Source organism: Heloderma suspectum, chromosome 2 (assembly GCF_057233095.1).
Source record: "Heloderma suspectum isolate Gila_16-S chromosome 2, 16-S_ref, whole genome shotgun sequence".
Taxonomy (NCBI): Eukaryota; Metazoa; Chordata; class Lepidosauria; order Squamata; family Helodermatidae; genus Heloderma; species Heloderma suspectum.
Window position 1 is genome coordinate 365,191,238 of NC_139459.1, and position 20,414 is coordinate 365,211,651.

A 20,414-nucleotide genomic window follows, 5' to 3' on the forward strand; every position below is an offset into this window, starting at 1 on the left:
ACACTCTACTCCCTCCAGCAGAGCTGGGCGTTATATGCCCTTGAGGCCAGAGACAGCCAGATCCCATCCTCCCTTCGGGTGATCAAATGCTTTCATGCCTGTTCTTCCGCCTGGGCCTCTCACAAGGCTAATCAGCTCAACAGAGCTGCTCCAGAAAATGGATACCTCCTAGAAAATGGAGTCGCCTTGGTTCTTTACAGGAGGCTCAAAAGGAGCAAGAGGGGATGCCAACTCTCCACCCCAGACGAAAAGGATGATGTTTCTGCCCGGTTTCGAACCGGGGACCTTTCGTGTGTGAGGCGAACGTGATAACCACTACACTACAGAAACTCTGTTTTGACTAGGCCCTTTCTCTCCACTAGAAAGAAACAGAGGTGCAAAAGCAAGTGAGTATCCAAGGTGAACCCCCAAAAGAGAATCATCTCAGGATACTGGACAAGGTTTTATTAGTAAAAAGCCCGACACGTTTCAGCCTCTTTTTTTTATTATAAATCCTTCTTCAGAGGGCTGTGACAACAACAATAATAAAATAAGGTAGGACAACTCATACATGCAATATATAAGAATTAAAAAACACACAATTAATAAAGCACATTGCAACAAGGCCTGTGCATACAATTAAGCATTGTAAACCTATAAAACATTCCACACTGCAAGCAAGGCCTAGACACCTCTACTCACTTATAAAAACATCTGCAGAGATTCTTACAACAGAATGTCTCCTGCTGTAATTTACTGAAGACTGGAAAAAGCCTCCCCAGCCCCAGCCGAGAGCGCTGTGACCAGCTGGTGATCACACTTCTGTGCCTCCTGGAAGCTGCTGCCAGAAGCACCCCAAACCTCAGTCCCTGAAGCCCTTCAGATGGTGAGACTCACTGGGCTAAGGCGGCCTTGGAAAATGCAGCAGGCACATCTTTCCAGTGGAAATCCAACCCAAACACAGCTTGAAGACAACACCTTGTCAAGAGCTCCAACTCCTGAATAGCAGAGAGGGAACAAGGAACTTCCTTGGCTGGAAATGAAACCTGCGCTACAGGAGTGCCGAATCCAGACCACAAGACCATGAGGAATGGGTAAGGCTGCCTTTGTTCCTTCTCCTGACGGATCTTGTATCAAATACAAAACAATTGACCACCTTTTGAAAGGAGATTAAAACCAGGTGAATCCATTGTGTCCCTGGAACTTCTCGTTGCTCGTAGATATGGGGCGAGTGTAACAAGAGTCCTGATAGGCAGGCTTTTCCAAGTCTCTGTGGCGCAATGGGTCAGCGTGTCTGGCTGTTAACCAGAAGGATGGTGGTTCGAGCCCACCCAGGGACGGCTGTGGGTGCCCTGCCCTTGACGAGGTGGCCGAGTGGTAAAGGTGATGGACTGCTAATCCACTGTGCACTGCACGCGTGGGTTCGAATCCCACCCTCGTCGAGCCTTTTCCCCACTGGCTGGAGGGAGACCTTGGGACAAAAAAAATTTGGCTGTCTGTATTATCTTTAGATTTCAGAATGCAAAAGGTAGAGGAAGGCATGCGCCAGCTGGGACTCGAACTCAGGTCACAGGACTGGGAACCTTGCATGATGCCTCTACACCACTTTTCCCTTCCAGGGCAGAAAGAGGAAGGGGAAGTAGCAGGAGGTTTCCGAGGTTGCCTCAGGAGTTGCACCATGTTATAGCAGCTGAGCGAGGGTTTGGCCTGCCAAAGGAAAGTGTGCTGTATTGCTGACCAAGAACTTAGCAGCAGAGTAGAATATTGCCAGTTCTAGGTTTGTTGATGGAAGGAAATGGAGATTTTGGCAAATGGAGTCCTGTCCAAATGCCGAAAGGGACCCCTTTTCTTGTGCAAGGTGTCATGACCCTCCATTACACACAAGCTGGTTACATCCAGACTAGACTAGGGTAAAGAATGCCTCGAGTGCCATTTTTGGTGGAAAGATGAGGTACAAATCAAATAAACAAATCATGTTCTGAAGGACAGATCAGAAATGTCAGCTTGTACAAAATTCAAGCCACCAGAAAGCTTCTGGGGACTTGGCAGTCTGGTCATAATATACCAAATAATATAGCAATAATATACCAAAAATATACCGTTTGTTTATTACATTTATATCTCAACCTTTTTCCTTGTTAAGGAACCCAAGGTGGTGTACATACTCCTCCTCTCCATTTTATCCTCACAACAACAACCCTGTGAGGTAGGTTGGGCTGAGAGTCTGTGACTGGCCCAAAGCCACCCAGTGAGCTTCGGTGGCCAAGTGGGGACTAGAACCCAGATCTCCCAGTCCAACACTCTAGCCACTACACCACACTGGTTAACAGGCTCAATATCAAGTGCTGATACTAATTATTAAAGCTGTCAACAGTCTGGGACCAGGTTACTTGTAGGACTCTATACCCCCATAGGAGTGTCGATCCCTCACGGGTCCTACAATCAGCCTTGGAAGCCCTGCTCTCTGCCTCACCATTAAGACTGATTTGGCCTTCTCTGTGGTTGCTCCACATCTGTGGAATTCCCTCACCCAAGCACTCTGTTTGGCCCCTCTCTTGTGGCTTTAAGCAGATCCTAAAGACCTTTTTATCCCATCAAGCTTTTTTCCATGATGATCATCATCATGTTGCTGTTTATTCTATGTTGCATTTTTAAGGGTGGGTTTTGTTGTTTTGTTTTTGTTTTGGTAAGCTGCTTTGTGAGGGCCCACCCTAAAAGATGGAGTGGAAGTAAATAAATTAATCAATCGAACGTGTGGGGATGGCCATTTAAGAGCACTTCCCTTTTAGGTTTGAGAGAGCCTGGCCCAGGGTTCAAAGGGGCTGGGCCTCTGTGAGGCCAAGGCAGTAGGTGAGAGGATAGCAAGTGTTATTCATCCTTTATAAAGGCCATTTAAATGTAGGCCTAAGTGTAGGTCTAGGAGTGCCCCTTTCCTGGATTGACCATTGACAACACATTGGGAGGGTCCACACATAACGGGAAGCCACCATGGAGAAATTTCCCTGTGGGGGGTTTTGTTGTCATGGCGGCAGCCATTTTGAATATTCAAGCCAAGGTGGGGGCGCACTGTAGCTTGTTATGTGCAAATCCGGTGAGGGTCAGTTGCTGGGGTGCTTGACAAGCCACCCGCAACCCTAAAACAGCCCATGGATTGTGGGTAGGGATGTCAGCGAAATCTGCGGCGGACTCAAATGAAGCTGGTTTCTTTGGAATCCGGCCTCCAGAATCTGCAGCGGAACAGCTCCACTTACCTCCGCTCCAGGAAGATTCTGGCCGGAATGGCACTCCAGCTCCGGAGCACGGGCGATACGGTAATGGCAGCTGCCATTACCGTATTGTCAGCACTCCGGAGCCCTAGTGCCATTCCAGCCGGAATCCTCCTAGAGCTGAGGTAAGTGCAGCGGTACGGAGCCAGAGTGCGGCTCCGCAGAATCCTCATGGAGCGGAGCCACTCCGGAGGATTCCAGGGGGGAGGAACGGACTCCTCCCCCCAGGCAGATTCCCCACTGGAACGGAAGGTGGGGAATCCGGACATCCCTAGTTGTGGGTGGCTTGCACGCACTCCAACAACGCTCCCTACTGGGTTCTCACAGAACGGCAAGCTACAGCCGTTCCCTGCCATGGCTTGAATATTCACAATGGCGGCCACTGCAGCAACAAAAAGCTGCACAGAGAAATGCCTCCAAGGTGGCTTCTCATGATGTGCGAGCCCAGTCATTATATAAGGCCAGGCGGGATGCCAGGGCAATGTTTTGCTGAGCTCCTGGGCTGCCAAAGCCCTTCTCCCCTGCTTCTCTCACTCAGGCCACTTTCCCCCACCGCCTTCTTAAGGCAGTACGCAGCAGTATGGAGGCTGGTGGCTCTGATGTCAGTGAGACTGCGAATCTGCTCAATCAGAATCCGTCAGAACTCTAAAGGAGCTGTCCAGGGTGCCGAACCCATTTTGAGGAGAGGGTTCAGCACCTGGGATAGCTCCTTTAGAGTTCTGACTGAAACCCAGACCAGATTCACAGCCCCACTAACATCGGGGCCACCAACTGGTCTCAGAAACTGAAGGCCCTGAGTTGGAACCTCAGAGGAGGCAGCTTCTGGCGTTCTGCTTTTGCAAGAGATGGGGACGGGAAGCCAGACCGTGTATGCCGACACTTTCTCAGAGGGGCAAAGTGGAGGCTCTATGGCCTAGGGCAGGAGTGCAGAACCTCAGGCCTGGGGGTCAAATCCAGCCCTCCCAGGGGTCCGTAGACGGCCGTGCCCTATTCCCCTGGCCTCGCCCCATTCCCTTGATCACTGAATGTGGGGTAGCTTCCTGGGTTTTTGTGTTCTTTCTCTCATTCTAAAAGGTGGCAGAAATGCCTCTCCTAAGGCGTAGTTACTGGCAGTGAGAGCTCGAAGCTAAAATATGCTGGTACTTTTGGCTCCGCCCTGTTGCCTTTGGCCACGCCCACCCCTGGAATGTGGCCACTGGGAGCTCCTCCAAAATGGAATTTGGCCCTCAGACTGAAGGAGGTTCAACACCCCAGTTTTTGGTTTGAGAGGGGTTTGGTTCAAGTCCTGGACAAACCCACCTGAGCAGGGAAAGCAGGGCTGTGCGTTAAAAAAAAACTCAACTCCTTTCCACGAGGTCGCTTTTTTCCACAGCCTTCCAAGTGCAGCCTTCCAAGTGCAACAGGCAGCACAGGGGTCGAAGGGGCAAGCATCCATATCAAATACAATTTCCCCCTTTGCATCACCTGCTGGTGGAGACGAGAGCTGTTAAGTGAACAAACAGAAGGGCGAAAAACGGCCTCGCATATCCCTGGCGGTCTAGTGGTCAGGATCTGGTGCTTTCACCGCCGTGGCCCAGGTTCGATTCCTGGTCAAGGAATAGTTTTGTCTGATAGGAGGAGCAGCATCCCAGCTGTTGCCTCTACTGAATGGGTGGTTTTGAGTAATTGGGTGAGCAGCAGACCATAGAGGCTTCTGCCTCACTATTCTCCATGGCGGTCTAGAGTTAGGAAGCAGCCAGGTTATATTCTTTTAAGGTGAGCTCCTGTATTATTGTATGCTGCCTTGTGAGGCTTCTGCCTTAAAGGCAGGATACAAATAGATAAATCACCGAAAGTGTTGATGAGGCTTCTGCATAGGCTGACCATACATACCGTTTTAAACGGGACAGTACCGTTTTTTTCATATTTCCTGACCATCCCGTAGTTTTAATATAAATGTCAATTTTGTCCCGTTTTTAATTTTTTGTAAAAAACTAAACACGTTTATCATAAGGCTGTATGCTAATCATTGCATGCAGTAAAACTACTAGTGTGATGAAAGGCCAGGGCCAGGCTTCTTGAGCTAGCAATGATCAGATGCCGCCCCCTTGCTTGTCTGCAGTGGCGGGGAATTCAAGAGGCGGTCGCTAAACCCCGTTCAGCATGTGGGAGCCAGGAGGGTGAGTCTTACTGTTATTTCTACCATCGTTCTGCCCATAGAGATTCTTTTTGCTCTACATTCAGCTTGATTCGGACTTTTCAGACTCATATTCATGGTACGATCATGGTGAAATACAGCCCCCCTCTATGTCTACCTAAATTTTTGTATGAGTTCTGTCACTGAAGAATAATTGTTAGCTCAATATGTTCGTGTAATAAAACTGTTATCGTCTTACTTTTTCATGAATATGGAATATTACATAACCCCGTCCCATTTTTGTCATCCCAATATCCCATTTTTGTCTCAAGGAAATATGGTCAGTCTACTGCTGCATCACCATATTCCCTGGTCATCGAGTGGTCAGGATTAAGCCCTTTCAGTGCTGCAGCCCAGGTTTTATTCCCACAGGGAAGGCTTTTTCTCCCACCCCTGCCTTGCAAGAGGCATTGCTCTTATCAAAGCACAGTCTTCAGGACAAAATTATGTTGGATTTTTATGAGAAAGAGGCACGTGCTGCTTTTACTATGGCTACCTTAGGGAGGTGAATCAGTCCCATAATCTGAAAGGCCTCAGGAGGTGATGCATGGGATGCTTCCAGGAGGCACGCGGATGTGATTGCATCCTGGCACCAATCTATACTCCCAATTTAACATGGAGGGGGAGCAGTTTGGGGTCATTTGAGACCCGACGTTGCCAATCTGCAGCATCCCCGCAGATTCCCCCCGGAAAAGGCGCATTTTCGCAAAGTACTTTTAGTCTGTTTTTTCCCCCTTTAATGCGGCTCCCATGTGGTTCAGCTGTTGTGTGCCTCATTCCTTTAGATTAAATCCTGCATGATGGACGTGCCCAGGGGTGTCTCTTTCACCTGGCTGTGACCTCAGTCAAGGGGTGGCTGTGACCCCTTGACTGAGGTCACAACCAGATGAAAGGCACACCCCTGGGTATGTTCACCATGCCGAATCTCTAAGTCTCTAAATTGCTAAACCTCCAAAATTATTAAATCACAAAGCCACCATGTCACTATAGTGCTAAATTGCTATACTGCTAAGTTGCCATACAGCTAAATCACTAGAAAGCTGAATTGCTATACCACTAAGTTGCCATACAGCTAAATCGTTATAGCACTAAATCGCTATACCACTACATCGCTACATACAAGTGACCAGAACTGTCACTTGAGGCACAGGTGAACTCAGTGGCACGGAGCACTTTTTATCAGCTTAGGCTGGTATACCAACTACGCCCTTATCTGGACAGAGATAGCCTTGCTACAGTTATCCATGCTCTGATAACTTCTCGTCTGGATTACTGCAATGCGTTATACGTGGGGCTGCCTTTGAAAACGGTCCGGAAACTTCAGCTGGTCCAAAATAGGGCAGCAAGATTGTTAACAGGGACTGGCCTGCGAGCTCATATTATGCCAGTACTTTTCCAGCTGCTTTGGCTGCCAGTCCATTTCCGGGCCCGATTCAAAGTGCTGGTGTTAACATTCAGAGCCCTTAACAGCTTGGGGCCAGGTTACCTGAAGGATCGCCTCCTCCCATATGTGCCTGCCCGGACCTTAAGATCATCATCAGCGGCCCTTCTCCGTGAGCCCCTGCCAAAGGAAGTGAGGCGGGTGGCTACTAGGAGGAGGGTTTTTTCTGCTGTGGCACCCCGGCTCTGGAATGAGCTCCCTAGTGAGGTTCGCCTGGCGCCTACATTGTATTCCTTTCGGCGCCAGGTGAAGACCTTTTTATTTTCCCAGGCATTTTAGCATTTTAGCTTTCTAAATTTTTATCTTTGCTGTTTTAAATCTGTATTTTAAACTCCTGCACTGCTGCTAGGTTTTATTGTGGTTGTATTGTTATATTGTGGTTTTAATGTTCTGTATATTTTAAATTGTTTTATTGTGTGTTGCTTGGATTTAATTTTTGTGAACCGCCCAGAGAGCTTCGGCTATTGGGCGGTATAGAAATGAAATAAATAAATAAAGAATCGCCATACAGATAAATTGCTATTGCACTAAATCGTTATACCACTAAATTGCCATACAGCTAAATCACTATAGCACTAAATCGCTATACCACTAAATCGCCATACAGATAAATTGCTATTGCACTAAATCACTATATTGCTAAAGCGCCAAAGCGGCACCTGGAGCTTTCTCCTGTTTAGCAATATGGCGATATACTGTAGCTCTGTATATGTGATATTGCTGTATGGAACCATCTCTCAGTAGCAACATGGGAGTCTCAATGCTGTGGAGACTGGCAGACTATGGAGACTGGCGAGCACACTTGTTGGTGGGATGTAGGGAAATTTCCAGAGGAAACCTCTGCTCCTTTTCTCTGGATGCCTGATATCCCTTACCATACATTACCTTTCCCTGAGCAGGGGAAAGAGGGGTCAGGGACCCAGTCTCTCATGTGTGATGAAGTTCATTTCAACTGGCAGGACTCCGCCCACCCTGCTCCAAAGTAAGGCGGATTAGAGTGCAGTGTGACTTGTGAAAGTGGTTGTTTTGGGAGGGGTGTAGTCCTCTTTTATCAGCTTAGGGTGCTGCTGATGGACCAAAGCCAATTTCAGGAAAAAGCAGAGAAAAGCTGAAAGCTATTCTCGATGCGTTTCTGTGAAGATGGACCTCTGGACAGAGCCCTTTTGGCTGGGGGATGGGAACAACGCCTCTGGCCAAGGTGCAGTTTCTGCGGTGTAGTGGTTATCGCATTCACCTCACACGCAAAAGGTCCCCAGTTCAAAACCGGGCAGAAACATCATCCTTTTGTTGTGGGGTGGGGAGTTGGCATCCAATCTTTCTCCTTTTGAGCCTCATTTTGGGCACACATGGGGTGTACTGGTCCAGTTCACCATCTCAGGTGGGAGAGTGTTAGACCTTTAGACTGAGGTCTAAAGATAATGCAGACAGCCAAATGTTTTAATCCCAGGGCCTCCGCCCAGTAGGGAAAAGGGTCAATGAGGGTGGGACCCACGCGTGCAGAGCACAACAGATTAGCAGTTGTGCTAATTGTTGTGCTAAACTTCAGCACTCGGCCACCTCATCGAGGGTGGGGCTCCCACAGCCGTCCCTGGTGGGCTCGAACCACCATCCTTCTGGTTAACAGCCAGACGCGCTGACCCATTGCGCCACAGAGACCCAGGCAGTGCTGCCTCTCAGCCTCCCTTGGCCTGAGGTTTCCTGGCCGGGGATGGTTTGGAGAGAAATGGGTTCATAAAGCATACCAGCTCACTTTCTCCCATCCAGCAGAATGGCACAGCAGGAGTGTGCTGGGCCCATAACCCAGAGGTCAATGGATTGAAACCATCCTCTGCTAGGTGACTGCTGCCCTTTGCTTCTGCCTTCAACACCCCACCAAAGGAGAGGGGTCCCATCCTGCTCCTGGCTGGTATGCTTTGTGCTAAAAATGTATAATGGGAGTCAAGGAGGGGGGAGGAGGAGGAGGAGGAGGAGGAAGTGTTTGCTGAGGGGTTGTGTGTGTGTGTGTGTGTGTACACTTAGCTCCCTAGTAACACCACATATGGTCCTTGGGGCCAAAAGGGTCCTACTCCTCTATTTTAAGGGTACGCCCCTTTAGGTTTGGGGGAGCCAAGGCCAAGCAAGGTTCAAGGGACCTGGGCCTGAGTGGGCCCAAGCAGCAGCAGAGAGAACAACAGCAACTGGGCATTTGAGTGCTAGATTTTTATGGCATTGTAACGAATGCGGGCCAAGTTTAGGCAAGACAGACCAAAGCAGAGGAGATGACTTTGGACAGAGCAAACAGGGTAGAATCCTTTTCTCACACCTCGCTTGCAATGGGCTCAGTCAAAGCAAGGCAAAACCTTCCTGTGGTATTACACCCAGCAAATTATGGTGTTACATTTACCACAAATTATGCACGTCCTGCGGTGTTACACTTACCACAAATTATGCAACACCTAGCAAAAGAAAAGTGGTTCGTTCCCACTGCTGACCGGATCGCTTTCTGCCAAAATCTTCTACGTCGTACAACTCAGGCTTTCCCCAAGCTTCTCTTTGGCTGGAGGCTCTATTTAGGGTCTGGCTGCTGGGAAAAAGCCATGTTTCTGCCCGGTTTCGATCCGGGGATCTTTTGCGTGTTAGGCGAACGTGATAGCCACTACACTACAGAAACACAACCTGGCTGTGGGGCCATGCTGCAGCCCAGAGGCATCGGGGCTACACAAATCAGACATCCAGCGTCTCAAATCAAATTGAGTGAAGGAACAGAGGAGCTGGGGACAAGCCCCACTTGTCACTCTTGGTCTAAGGGCCAGGATGGCACCTTTGCATCCACAGCCTGGGCATGCTTCCACCAGGGGGTCCATTTTGCCAGGCAGGAGCAGCGGCATTCTGGCTGAGGCTTCTCATGAATGGATGGTGTTGAGCGATTTGCTGAGAAGTTGGGCTGTAAAGACTTCTCCTCGCCTTTCCCCCTGGTGGTCTAGTGGTCAGGATTCAGCGCTCTCACCGCTGTAGCCCTGGTTCAATTCCCAGGGAGGGAAGGCTTTTGCTTCCTCCCTGCCTTCCAGAGGTTGAGCTCTTGCCGAGGCGTTGTCTTCTGGCCAAGCTGGGGCTGGATGTGCACAGGGATGGGCCCCCGGTCTCCCTCCTTCCTGCAGCCTTCCTAGCGCAGCAGGCAGCGCGACAGTCTCATAATCTGAAGGTCCCGAGTGTGAGCCTTCATGATGGGCGTGGGAAGGGCGCATTGCCTACCTGCACTTTCTCAGCGGGGTGGAAGTGAAGGTGCGAAGTTTGGGGTGCTGGGCTGTGTACATGTTTCCTTTTCCAAGGCAGAAGCAGAGGCTCCGTGCAGCCAGCCTGTTGATCTACGGCCATGATTCTTGCTTTGGTAGCAACAGGGGCCATGTCTGGAGACCTCATGACTGGGAAGCGCAGGGTTGTGCCTCCCGAACCCGGTAAATTCCCCTTCACACCACCTGCAGCTGGATACAAGGCCAGTGGAGGGAAGGAACGGAGGGGTGGTGATCACCGTGTTTCCCCCACACAAACACTTTTCCAAGGGGCATACCAACATGGGCATGAGCGTTCCCGGTCACAGGGTGGGACCAATGGCTTTCACCAAGGCGCAGTTTCTGTAGTGTTGCGGTTATCACATTTGCACCACATGTGAAAGGTCCCCAGTGTGGCCTTGGCCTGAGTTTTCACTTCTTGGACTGGCTGGGAGGTAAATCAGTCCACTTTCCCCCATCCAGCAGAGTGGGAGCGTGCTGGGCCCATAACCCGGAGGCTGATGGATCGAAACCATCCTCTGCTAGATGCCCTATGCTGTTTGCTGCCCTTGGCTTTTGCCTTGGACACCCCGCCAAAGAAAAGGAGCATCCCAAGGTTGTACAGGAAACACACTTTGTGCCCCAAACTTCTGAATGGTATGACACAGCCTTTCCCCAAGCATTCCTTTGGCTGGGGTCTCTGTGTTTAGCCTGGCTGTTGGGGAAAAGCCATGTTTCTGCCTGGTTACGAGCCAGAGACCTTTTGCATGTGGGGCAAATGCGATAGCCACTACACCATAGAAACGCAAGTGCAGGGGCCCCCTCACACCAGCTCCCGCATTTCCACGACTGGGCGTGAGAGCCCAGTGGAACAGCCATGGAGCTCGGAGGTGTGGGACCACAGCTGGACCGCCCATTGATGATGCAGCTGGCAGAGCAGCGGGCTGCGGTGTGCAATTCAAGGCACCCTTAGAGCACTGAAGTGCGAGGGGGATGTGATAAGCACAGCTCCTGGCCAGGCACTGTGAAATGACCAAACCCTTGAGAGACCCTACACAACCCCTGCCATCTTCTGCTTCTCCGCAAGGTGCTGCCAGGGAGGAAAAGGCCCTCATCAGGTGTGGCAGTGGTGCAGAGGCATCATGCGAGATTCGAGTCCCAGCTGGTGCATGCCTTTCTCTCTCCTTTTGCATTCCCAGAGGTAAAGATAGCAAAATGTTTTTGCCCTGGGTCCTCCTGCCAGGGGGGAAAAGGCTCGACGAGGGTGGGATTCGAACCCACGCGTGCAGAGCACAACGGATTAGCAGTCCATCGCCTTCACCACTCGGCCACCTCGTCGAGGGCGAGGCTCCCACAGCCACCCCTAGGTGGGATCGAACCACCATCCTTCTGGTTAACAGCCAGACGCGCTGACCCATTGTGCCACAGAGACCTGGGCAGTGCTGCCTCTCAGCCTCCCTTGGCCTGAGGTTTCATGGCTGGGGATGGTTTGGTGACAAATGGGTTTACAAGGCCCTCCAGCAGAGTGGGGCAGTGGGAGCGTGCTGGGCCCATAACCCAGAGGCCGATGGAGTGAAACCATCTGCTGCCTCTTCCCTTTGCCTCTGACACCATGCAAAACCAAAAGTCTCCCTTCCGGCTGCTGGCTTTGTGCTCCAAATTCAGGCCGCCCCCTCCTTTTTTCTGGCAACAGGCCCAGAACCAGTTATCTGCTCTCCACTGAATGCCTCCCGTCCAAGCAGTCCCATGGCAGACTTCCCTTTGGCAGTCCAAATCCTAAGACACGGTGAAGTACTGGAACTCCATCTTCTGCGAGGCCCTCATCAGCTGCGCCAGTGGTGTAGAGGCATCATGCGAGGTTCCCAACCTCGTGACCCGGGTTCGAGTCCCGGCTGGCGCATGCCTTCCTCTCCCCTTTTGCATTCCCAGAACTAAAGATAGCCAAACATTTTTTCCCTAGGGCCTCCAGCCAGTGGGGAAAAGGCTCAGCGAGGATGGGATTCGACTGAAGATCTAAAGGTCCCTGATTCGATCCCGGGCTTTAGCAAAGCTTCCCTGTTATGCTCCTTTTGCCAAATCAGCTCTTCGGCAGGCACTGCCCGAAAGAACACTCCTCTTATGATGTGGAAGTCTGGCAAAAGGGGAGCTCACCTTCAATCAGAATTGAACTGGCAGCTTAAGGATGCCTTGAATCACACACTACAGCCCTCTACTCTATGAGCCGAGCTATCGAAGAACGTGCTGAGTAAGAGCCAATGCCTCTGAGCTTCAGGGTCACCCCAGGGTGCCCATTTCACTGTCCTCTGGTGCCCAGCCATCAAAATGGCCAAGTCGGTGTGGGGAGCCCCTAGGTCTGTAGATGCAGCTTTTTCTGACCAGCCAGATGCAAAACGGAGCCCCATCCAGAGAAAAGCTTGGGGAAGGGCCGGGTCATACCATTTAGAAACTTGGGGCACAAAGTGTACATTTTGGCCAGCTTTGGGAAGGGACCCCCCTTTTTTGGACAGAGTTCTGAGGCAAAAACAATGGGCAGCAGCTACCCAGCAGGGGATCGTTTTGGTCCATCAACCTCTGGCCCAGCACATGTCCACTGCACCACTCTGCTGGATGGGGTGAGCTGGTGTGCTTTATGAAGCCATTTGTCACTAAACCACCCCTAGCCATGAAACCTCAGGCCAAGGGAGGCTGAGAGGCAGCACTGCCCAGGTCTCTGTAGTGCAATCGGTCAGCGCGTCTGGCTGTTAACCAGAAGGATGGTGGTTCAAGCCCACCCAGGGGCGGCTGTGGGTGCCCTGCTCTTGATGTGGTGGCCGAGTGGTGAAGGCAATTGACTGCTAATGCACATGTGGGTTCAAATCCCACCGTTGTCAAACCTTTCCCCTCAGGGCAAAAACGTTTGGCAATTGTTGCTATCTTTAGTTCTCGGAATGCAAAAGGCAGAATAAGGTACGTACCAACCGGAACTCAAACAAGGCTGGGAACCTTGCATGATGCAAGGCTGGGAACTCAAACAAGGCTGGGAACCTTGCATGATGCCTCTGCACCATTGGCACAGCTGGTAAGATCCTTTTCCTTCCAGGGCAGAAAGAGGAAGGGGAAATAGCAGGCAGTTTCCCAGGTTCCCTCAGGGGTTGCAGGACGTTACAGCAGCTAAGTGAATGTTTGGCCTGCTGTAACATGTGAAAACCTGCCACATAGCTGCCTGGCACGTCGCCCCGGCTGTGGGCATTGAACTCTTAGGTTAGAAGTGCCAAGATAGTGATAAATCAGACTCAAAGATGTGCTTACAAGGAGACTTTATTGGGTAACTTACAGCACACAGGCGTGCCCAATGGTTGGATCAGACAGCTTCTCTGAACCCCGAGCCTTTGAGCACAATGGGTTTTATACAATACAGGTTAGCAATAAGCAGTGTTTCAGCAGCATGCGCCCCTCGCGTTCATTCTCAGCATAAACTAACGGCACTTGGTTCTCAAGCATAGCTACCTGCAGCTTTAAGGGAAACAAACTCTGCTTCTCAGGCACATCAGAGATAAAGACTCTCCTCATTAGCAAGGAATGCACCAAGAAGGCTGTTATCGGCCTCTTGACTCATCTGCACATGCTCAGAGGCTTACTAGCATGGGAATTGCACCAATAATGAACTTAAGCAAGCATTATGGATCTCTAGGCCCCTCTAACACTATAAATGACTTGGCTACACTCCTGGGACCAATACACCTGGCCAAGAGCTGTTACTTGTCAGTGGAGGAAAACGGAAGTCTGTAGCTTTAGAAATATTTGGCATGGCATCTTCCCAGCCCAAAGCAGGAAGAGATCCCTTTTGTTTGTGGTGTGTCTGAGGCCAAAGCAAAAGATGGAGCAGCCTAACAGAGGAGCGTTTTAGGGCATCTCTTTTTTTTGTTCAGTCGTTCAGTCGTGTCCGACTCTTCGTGACCCCATGGACCATAGCACACCAGGCCTTCCTGTCCTGCGCTCTCTCCAGGAGTGTGCTCAAGTTCATATTCATTGCATCGGTGATGCTATCTAGCCATCTCATCCTCTGCCGTCCCCTTCTCCTTTTGCCTTCAGTCTTTCCCAGCATCAGGGTCTTTTCCAGAGAGTTTTTTCTTCGCATTAGGTGGCCAAAATATTTGAGCTTCAGCTTCAGTATCTGTCCTTCCAATGAGCACTCAGGGTTGATTTCCTTTAGGATTGACTGATTTGACCTCCTTGCAGTCCAGGGGACTCGTAAGAGTCTTCTCCAGCACCACAGTTCGAAAGCATCAATTCTTCAGCGCTCAGCCTTCCTTATAGTCCAGCTCTCACAATATCCTGCATTTAAAAGGGGCTTTCTGCTTCCGTTTTAAATGCAGGATCACAACAACTCCCTTTTTCACCCACTTCCTTCCCCCCTCCCCTTTCTGCTCCTTCTCCCCATATCTGAGGGCTCCTTCGGGCTTTTATCCTGCAACTGAGATTGCTCCGTCACAGAAGTTTGTGGGCTCCTTACATGACGCCATGACCCTCCTGCACTAAATGCCCTTTGTTCCGTTTTTAAATAGATTGCAGATAATGAGCTGTCAAATTACCCCGTTGTGTTCTGCTTTAGTTTCCTCTGTGAAAAGAGTTAAAGAGGCAAGAAAAGGAGCGAGATCAATAACAGATAATAGAAGACTCAGATACAGGGAGAAGGAGTGGGGAAGGGGAGCATGCGTAAAGGGAGTCAGTGGTGATCCTGCATTTAAAACAGAAGCAGAAAGCCCCGTTTTAAATGCAGGGTTTTAGGCTGGTGTAGAAATGCCCTGAGTCTTCCATTATCTCGCATTGATCTCGACCCTCTTGCCGCTTTTCCTTTTTTCACGGAGGGAACTCAAGCAGAACACAACGAGGCAATTTGATAGCTCATTATCTGCGATCTATTTAAAAATGGAAGAAAGGGGATTTAATGCAGGAGATGTCCACAAACTTCTGTGAAGGAGCAATTTCAATCAGAGGATAAAAGCTCCATGTGAAGAAAGCCTTAATCTGTTCGCTGCCTGAGAGACATGTTGCCCCAGTATTTGGCAGGACATGATACTCTTACTTTAAGAAGTTCACCCTGGTGTAAAGATGTTCCTGGAAAGCTGGCATCTGCCTGACTGGACAAAGTACCATATGAAGCAATTTTACCTGTAGGTTATAACGTATTAGTATCTGGTCATGTGGTCAGGTGAAGATCCTGAAATCTGACTTAATGAAGCCACACAGAGATTCCATGCCTCATGATTAGATTAATGCACCATCCATCAGGAACTAGGCATGAATACACCCCAGGCAAAGAGTCGCATACCTCCAAGGTGTTGTGGCTGAGCAGAGGGCTCCAGGGAGGTTTTCCCTTGATCAGACTGAGCCCATCTTGAGCAAGGTGTGATTCCGGCTGAGGATTCTGTTGAATGGAGGTTTTGAGCGATTTGCTGAGAAGCTGGGCTGTAAAGGCTTCCGCCTCGCCTTTCTCCCTGGTGGTTTAGTGGTCAGGATTGAGCACTTTTACTGCCCCAGCCTGGGTTTGATTCTGGGCAGGGAAGCCTTTTGCTTCCCTCCTGCCATTCTAGAGGTCAAGTGCTTGCAAAGTTGTTATCTGCTAGCCAGGCTGGAGATGGATTTGCAGACAAAAGGCACCCAGTGTGTTCTCCCCTGCAGCCTTCTTAGCGCAGTAGGCAGCGCGTCAGTCTCATAATCTGAAGGTCCTGAGTTCGAGCCTCAGAGAAGGCAGCTTCAACTTGCAGTACCCTCTGCTTTTGCAACAGACATCGGTGGGGAGCTGGGCTGTGCACACCTGGGCTTCCTCAGAGAGGCAAAGGGGAAGTTATACAATGCAGGTTATTGCCTGACAGGCAAAAGATCCCCAGATTTTTTCCTGGGCAGGAACACGGCTTGTTCTGAGCAATTTGGGAAGAGCCCTCTTGCTACTTTATCTGATGGCATACCTGGCTTTGTTATGAAGCGATTGTTGTATAATTCCCTTGTTTACAATGCTAAGAAGAAGAGATAACTATAAATCTAACATGGGCGTCTCTTTGTCCCGGTTCCTTTCTTGTCAGCCAAGGGTGCCACTCATCAATCACCAATGGCGGGGAATTGCTGTTTCTCATCTGGCAAACCTCAGAGAAGAGACACATTTGTTGCTCTTTGGCCAAGAGGCCAAGTTGTGTTACATTAGCCATTGGAATCCCATTTTTAAATCCAGAATTCTCTTGCAGGCATTTGATAACAGAATTTCCTAGTTGGGCAGCAGGGCTTAGATGATGCAAATATGAAAGATTTGCCTGATCTGCCACAGGTCACTTTCCCCACTGGAGGCAAAAAATCTGTGGCAAAAAAGATATTTTTCATTGCCTGTGCTGTCTTTGCTTCTCAGAAAAGCAAAAGGCAGAAGAAAGAATGTGCCAGCCAGGACTTGAACTCAGGTCACAAGACTGGGAACCTCACATGATGCTTTTACACCACTGGCGTAGTTGATAAGGGGCCTTTTTCCTTCCCTGGCAGAAACCTGATGAAGACGAAAAGATGGCAGGAGGCTCTGCAGTGTGGGACAGCCCACCGCCTCCCCAGGGAATTGGTTCCATTGTCGTATTGCTCTAGCAGTCAGGAAGTTTCCTGATGTTCAGCTGGAATCTGACTTCCTTCACCTTGAGCCGTTATTCCGTGTCCTGCGTTCTGGGCTGATCGAGAAGAGGTCCTGGCCTTCCTCTCTGTGACAGCCTTTCGCCTGTCCCTGGTGGTGCCTTCAGTACTGCATCCTGGGTTTGATTTTCCGAGGCAGGGCTGGCTTTCCCATGAGGTGGGGTGAGGCCCCCGCCTTAGGTGGCAGAGCAGGAGGAGCGGTGAATTGTGCTGCTCCCCCCCTTCAGGAGGGGCTGCAACCCCTGCCTCCAGCAGGTGCTCCGGAGAGCCCCGCCAGGCCCGCTCTCCCGCTGTGCAAATGCCTCAGCAAGAGGGCAGCCGGTGGGCTGTCTGCAGCAGCTGCCTGCCCTCTGTTTTGCTCTGAGGGAATCCCTGGGGTGAAACAGAGGACAGGCAGCTGCTTTCAGCCCCCCACCTCTGGCTGGCGCCGAGAGCCCCTTCAGCGAGAGCTGCTGCTTCTCGCTGCGCGGCTTCTCCAGGGAGCGAATGTGACAGCAGCGGTAAGGGAAGCGGAAGGGGGGCGCAGATGCTGGAAGCGGCTGGGGGTGCGCGACGAGGCAAGGGAGGCGTGATGGAGTCAGTGTAGGGGGTGTGGGACAAATGGGGCTGCAGCACCGCGATGGGGTGCAACACCCCCTGAGCAGCGCGCGTTCTTTCCCTCCTCAGGCAGCGAGAGAGCTTGCGTGGGGCCGCTGTGAGGGGGTCCTATGGCCAGGTGGGAGGAGTGCATTCTGGCGGAGGCTTCTGTTCAATGGATGGTGCTGAGCGATTTGCTGAGAAGCTGAGCTGTAAAGGCTCCCGCCCGGCCTTTCTCCCTGGTGGTCTAGCGGCCAGGATTCGGTGCTCTCACTGCCGCGGCCGGGGTTTGATTCCCGGCCAGGGAAGCCTTTTGCTACTCCCCCCCCCCCCGCCCTTCTAGAGGTCGAGCGCTTGCGAAGTTGTTATCTAATAGCGAGGCTGGGAATGGATTTGCACACAAAAGGCACCCAGTCTGCTTTTCCCCGCAGCCTTCTTAGTGCAGCAGGCAGTGTGTCGGTCTCATACTCTGAAGGTCCTGAGTTCGAGCCTCAGAGAAGGCAGCTTCTGCTTGCAGCACCCTCTGCTTTTGCCCTGGACATGGGAGAGGAGCTGTGCTGTGTGAACCTCCTGGGCTTCCTCAGAGAGACAAAGGGGAGTCACTGTCTGGCAGGGTTTTTGGTCTAGGGGCATGATTCTTGCTTTGGGAGTGACAGGACACACACTTGAGCTCCCCTTTTCTTTGGGGATATGTCCAAGGCAAAGCCAAATGTTACAGCTGCATATCAGAGGCTGGGATCCAGCAGGCAACCTCTCAGTTATGGGCCCAGCACTCTTCCTCTGTGCCACTCGGCTGGGTAGAGAAAGGGGCACAACTCATGTTTCCCTGTCTGTGGCTATCATGTCTCCCTGGCATTTCAATGCTCTAAGGATGCCCCGAATCGCACACCACAGCCTGCTGCTCCTTTACAGCAGACTAGATATCAGCGGGCACGTTGCCTTTGGCATTAGCACCCCTGAGCTCCAGAGCGCTTCTGCTGGACTCTGATGGTCAGCTGTGGAAATGGGGGAGTGTGCGTCTTGTGCGTCTTGGTGTGCGTCTTGGCCAGCCTCGGGAAGGGGCACAGTTTCCTTGGCAGGGTGTCCGAAGCAAAAGGAAAGGGCGGCAGCAGCCACCTAGCAGAGGATGGTTTCGATCCATCGACCTCTAGGTTATGGGCCCAGCACGCTCCCGCTGCGCCACTCTGCTGGATGGGGGAAAGTGAGCTGGTGTCAGCCCATTTGTCACCAAACCATCCCTGGCCATGAAACCTCAGGCCAAGGGAGGCTGAGAGGCAGCACTGCCTGAGTCTCTGTGGCGCAATGGGTCAGCGCGTCTGGCTGTTAACCAGAAGGATGGTGGTTCGAGCCCACCCAGGGACGGCTCTGGGCTCCTTGTTCCCGGCAAGGGGGCTGCAGGATGGAGGTGATGGACCGCTAATCCATTGCATTCTGTGCACATGGGTTTGACTCCTGCTGTCAGCAGCCTTTTAGCCCACCTGACGGGGGTTCTTGGGTGTTAATTTTTGACTGGTGAAAGGCCAAAGAAGACGCATTCACAAGATCTACACCCCCTCCTCATGCCTCCCCATCATTGTTGCATTAAATAGGCACATTGGGGACAATAATCCGGGGGGAAGTGGGCAAGGCAAGAGGCACCCGTGGGGCCAGATCCCACCCCCTTTGGCCCCTTTCCCCCACAGACTGCGGCTTTGGGGTGTAAACCCTTTGGCTGGCTGTGCTGTGTTTTTCTTTTGGTAGGGCAGAAAGCAGATGGAGGCAGGCGCTAGCCAGGGCCCGATCCCGAGTCACAAGATGGGCAACCTTGCTTCATCCCCACAGATGCCGTGGACTCAGCCAAGGGTTCCCTCCAGTGTTGGGGCATTTCATTGTGGCAGAAGACGAGGGCTGCTGGAGGACAAGCTTTCTTGTGGCTGGTGGGGTGGCTGGCTGAGAGACATTCGTTGCAGAACAAAAGGTTTCCTGTCCTAGGCTTGTGGCCAGTGCAGGAGCGGAGGGGCGCAGAGCCCTCTCACCTCTCCCTGGTGGTCTAGTGGTCAGGATTCGGCGCTCTCACCGCCGCGGCCCGGGTTCGATTCCCGGCCAGGGAAGCTTTTTGCTCCCTGCCTGCCTTCAGAAAGGTGAAGCTCTTGCTGCCGTGTTGTCTTCTGGCCTCACTGCGGCAGGATTTCCATAGAAAAGCACCCAGGCTGTTTTCCTTCTGCAGCCTTCTTGGCGCGGTAGACATTGGTCAGACTCATGCTCTGAAGGGAACTGGGCACAGGGAAGGAGGACGCTGCATGTCTAGTAATGTTTAGCAAACAGCATCCTGACCAATGGCAGGAAGGGACCTCGTTTCTTTGGTGGGGTGTCCACGGCAAAAGGAAAAGGCAGCAGCCACCTAGCAGAGGATGGTTTCGATCCATCGACCTCTGGGTTATGGGCCCAGCACGCTCCCGCTGCGCCACTCTGCTGGATGGGGGAAAGTGAGCTGGTGTCAGCCCATTTGTCACCAAACCATCACTGGCCATGAAACCTCAGGCCAAGGGAGGCTGAGAGGCAGCACTGCCCGGTCTCTGTGGCGCAATGGGTCAGCGCGTCTGGCTGTTAACCAGAAGGATGGTGGTTCGAGCCCACCCAGGGACGGCTCTGGGCTCCTTGTTCCCGGCAAGGGGGCTGCAGGATGGAGGTGATGGACCGCTAATCCATTGTGTTCTGTGCACATGGGTTTGACTCCTGCTGTCAGCAGCCTTTTAGCCCACCTGACGGGGGTTCTTGGGTGTTAATTTTTGACTGGCGAAAGGCCAAAGAAGACGCATTCACAAGATCTACAACCCCTCCTCATGCTTCTATATCATTGGCTCATTAAACAAGCACATTTGGGACAATAACCCGGGGGGAAGTGGGCAAGGCAAGAGGCACCCGTGGGGCCAGATCCCACCCCCTTTGGCCCCTTTCCCCCACAGACTGCGGCTTTGGGGTGTAAACCCTTTGGCTGGCTGTGCTGTGTTTTTCTTTTGGTAGGGCAGAAAGCAGATGGAGGCAGGCGCTAGCCAGGGCCCGATCCCGAGTCACAAGATGGGCAACCTTGCTTCATCCCCCCA

The 20,414-nt window shown here is 51.6% G+C and overlaps 12 non-coding genes across 12 annotated transcripts; 8 read left to right on the forward strand and 4 right to left on the reverse strand.

The window, feature by feature from the left end:
• Positions 1-257: 257 nt before the first annotated feature.
• Positions 258-330, reverse strand: TRNAV-CAC (transfer RNA valine (anticodon CAC)). Its single transcript has one exon. It is a non-coding gene; the product is annotated as a tRNA-Val (tRNA).
• Positions 331-1,245: 915 nt separating this feature from the next.
• On the forward strand, positions 1,246-1,319 carry TRNAN-GUU (transfer RNA asparagine (anticodon GUU)). The gene has a single exon. It is a non-coding gene; the product is annotated as a tRNA-Asn (tRNA).
• A 20-nt stretch (positions 1,320-1,339) lies between these two features.
• On the forward strand, positions 1,340-1,421 carry TRNAS-GCU (transfer RNA serine (anticodon GCU)). The gene has a single exon. It is a non-coding gene; the product is annotated as a tRNA-Ser (tRNA).
• Positions 1,422-9,439: 8,018 nt separating this feature from the next.
• Positions 9,440-9,512, reverse strand: TRNAV-AAC (transfer RNA valine (anticodon AAC)). Its single transcript has one exon. It is a non-coding gene; the product is annotated as a tRNA-Val (tRNA).
• Positions 9,513-11,366: 1,854 nt separating this feature from the next.
• On the reverse strand, positions 11,367-11,448 carry TRNAS-GCU (transfer RNA serine (anticodon GCU)). Its single transcript has one exon. It is a non-coding gene; the product is annotated as a tRNA-Ser (tRNA).
• A 491-nt stretch (positions 11,449-11,939) lies between these two features.
• TRNAG-CCC (transfer RNA glycine (anticodon CCC)) lies at positions 11,940-12,010 on the forward strand. Its single transcript has one exon. It is a non-coding gene; the product is annotated as a tRNA-Gly (tRNA).
• An 806-nt stretch (positions 12,011-12,816) lies between these two features.
• On the forward strand, positions 12,817-12,890 carry TRNAN-GUU (transfer RNA asparagine (anticodon GUU)). Its single transcript has one exon. It is a non-coding gene; the product is annotated as a tRNA-Asn (tRNA).
• Positions 12,891-15,770: 2,880 nt separating this feature from the next.
• Positions 15,771-15,843, forward strand: TRNAM-CAU (transfer RNA methionine (anticodon CAU)). Its single transcript has one exon. It is a non-coding gene; the product is annotated as a tRNA-Met (tRNA).
• A 2,776-nt stretch (positions 15,844-18,619) lies between these two features.
• Positions 18,620-18,693, forward strand: TRNAN-GUU (transfer RNA asparagine (anticodon GUU)). The gene has a single exon. It is a non-coding gene; the product is annotated as a tRNA-Asn (tRNA).
• A 656-nt stretch (positions 18,694-19,349) lies between these two features.
• On the forward strand, positions 19,350-19,421 carry TRNAE-CUC (transfer RNA glutamic acid (anticodon CUC)). The gene has a single exon. It is a non-coding gene; the product is annotated as a tRNA-Glu (tRNA).
• Positions 19,422-19,712: 291 nt separating this feature from the next.
• On the reverse strand, positions 19,713-19,784 carry TRNAM-CAU (transfer RNA methionine (anticodon CAU)). Its single transcript has one exon. It is a non-coding gene; the product is annotated as a tRNA-Met (tRNA).
• Positions 19,785-19,882: 98 nt separating this feature from the next.
• Positions 19,883-19,956, forward strand: TRNAN-GUU (transfer RNA asparagine (anticodon GUU)). Its single transcript has one exon. It is a non-coding gene; the product is annotated as a tRNA-Asn (tRNA).
• The last annotated feature ends 458 nt before the right edge of the window (positions 19,957-20,414 follow it).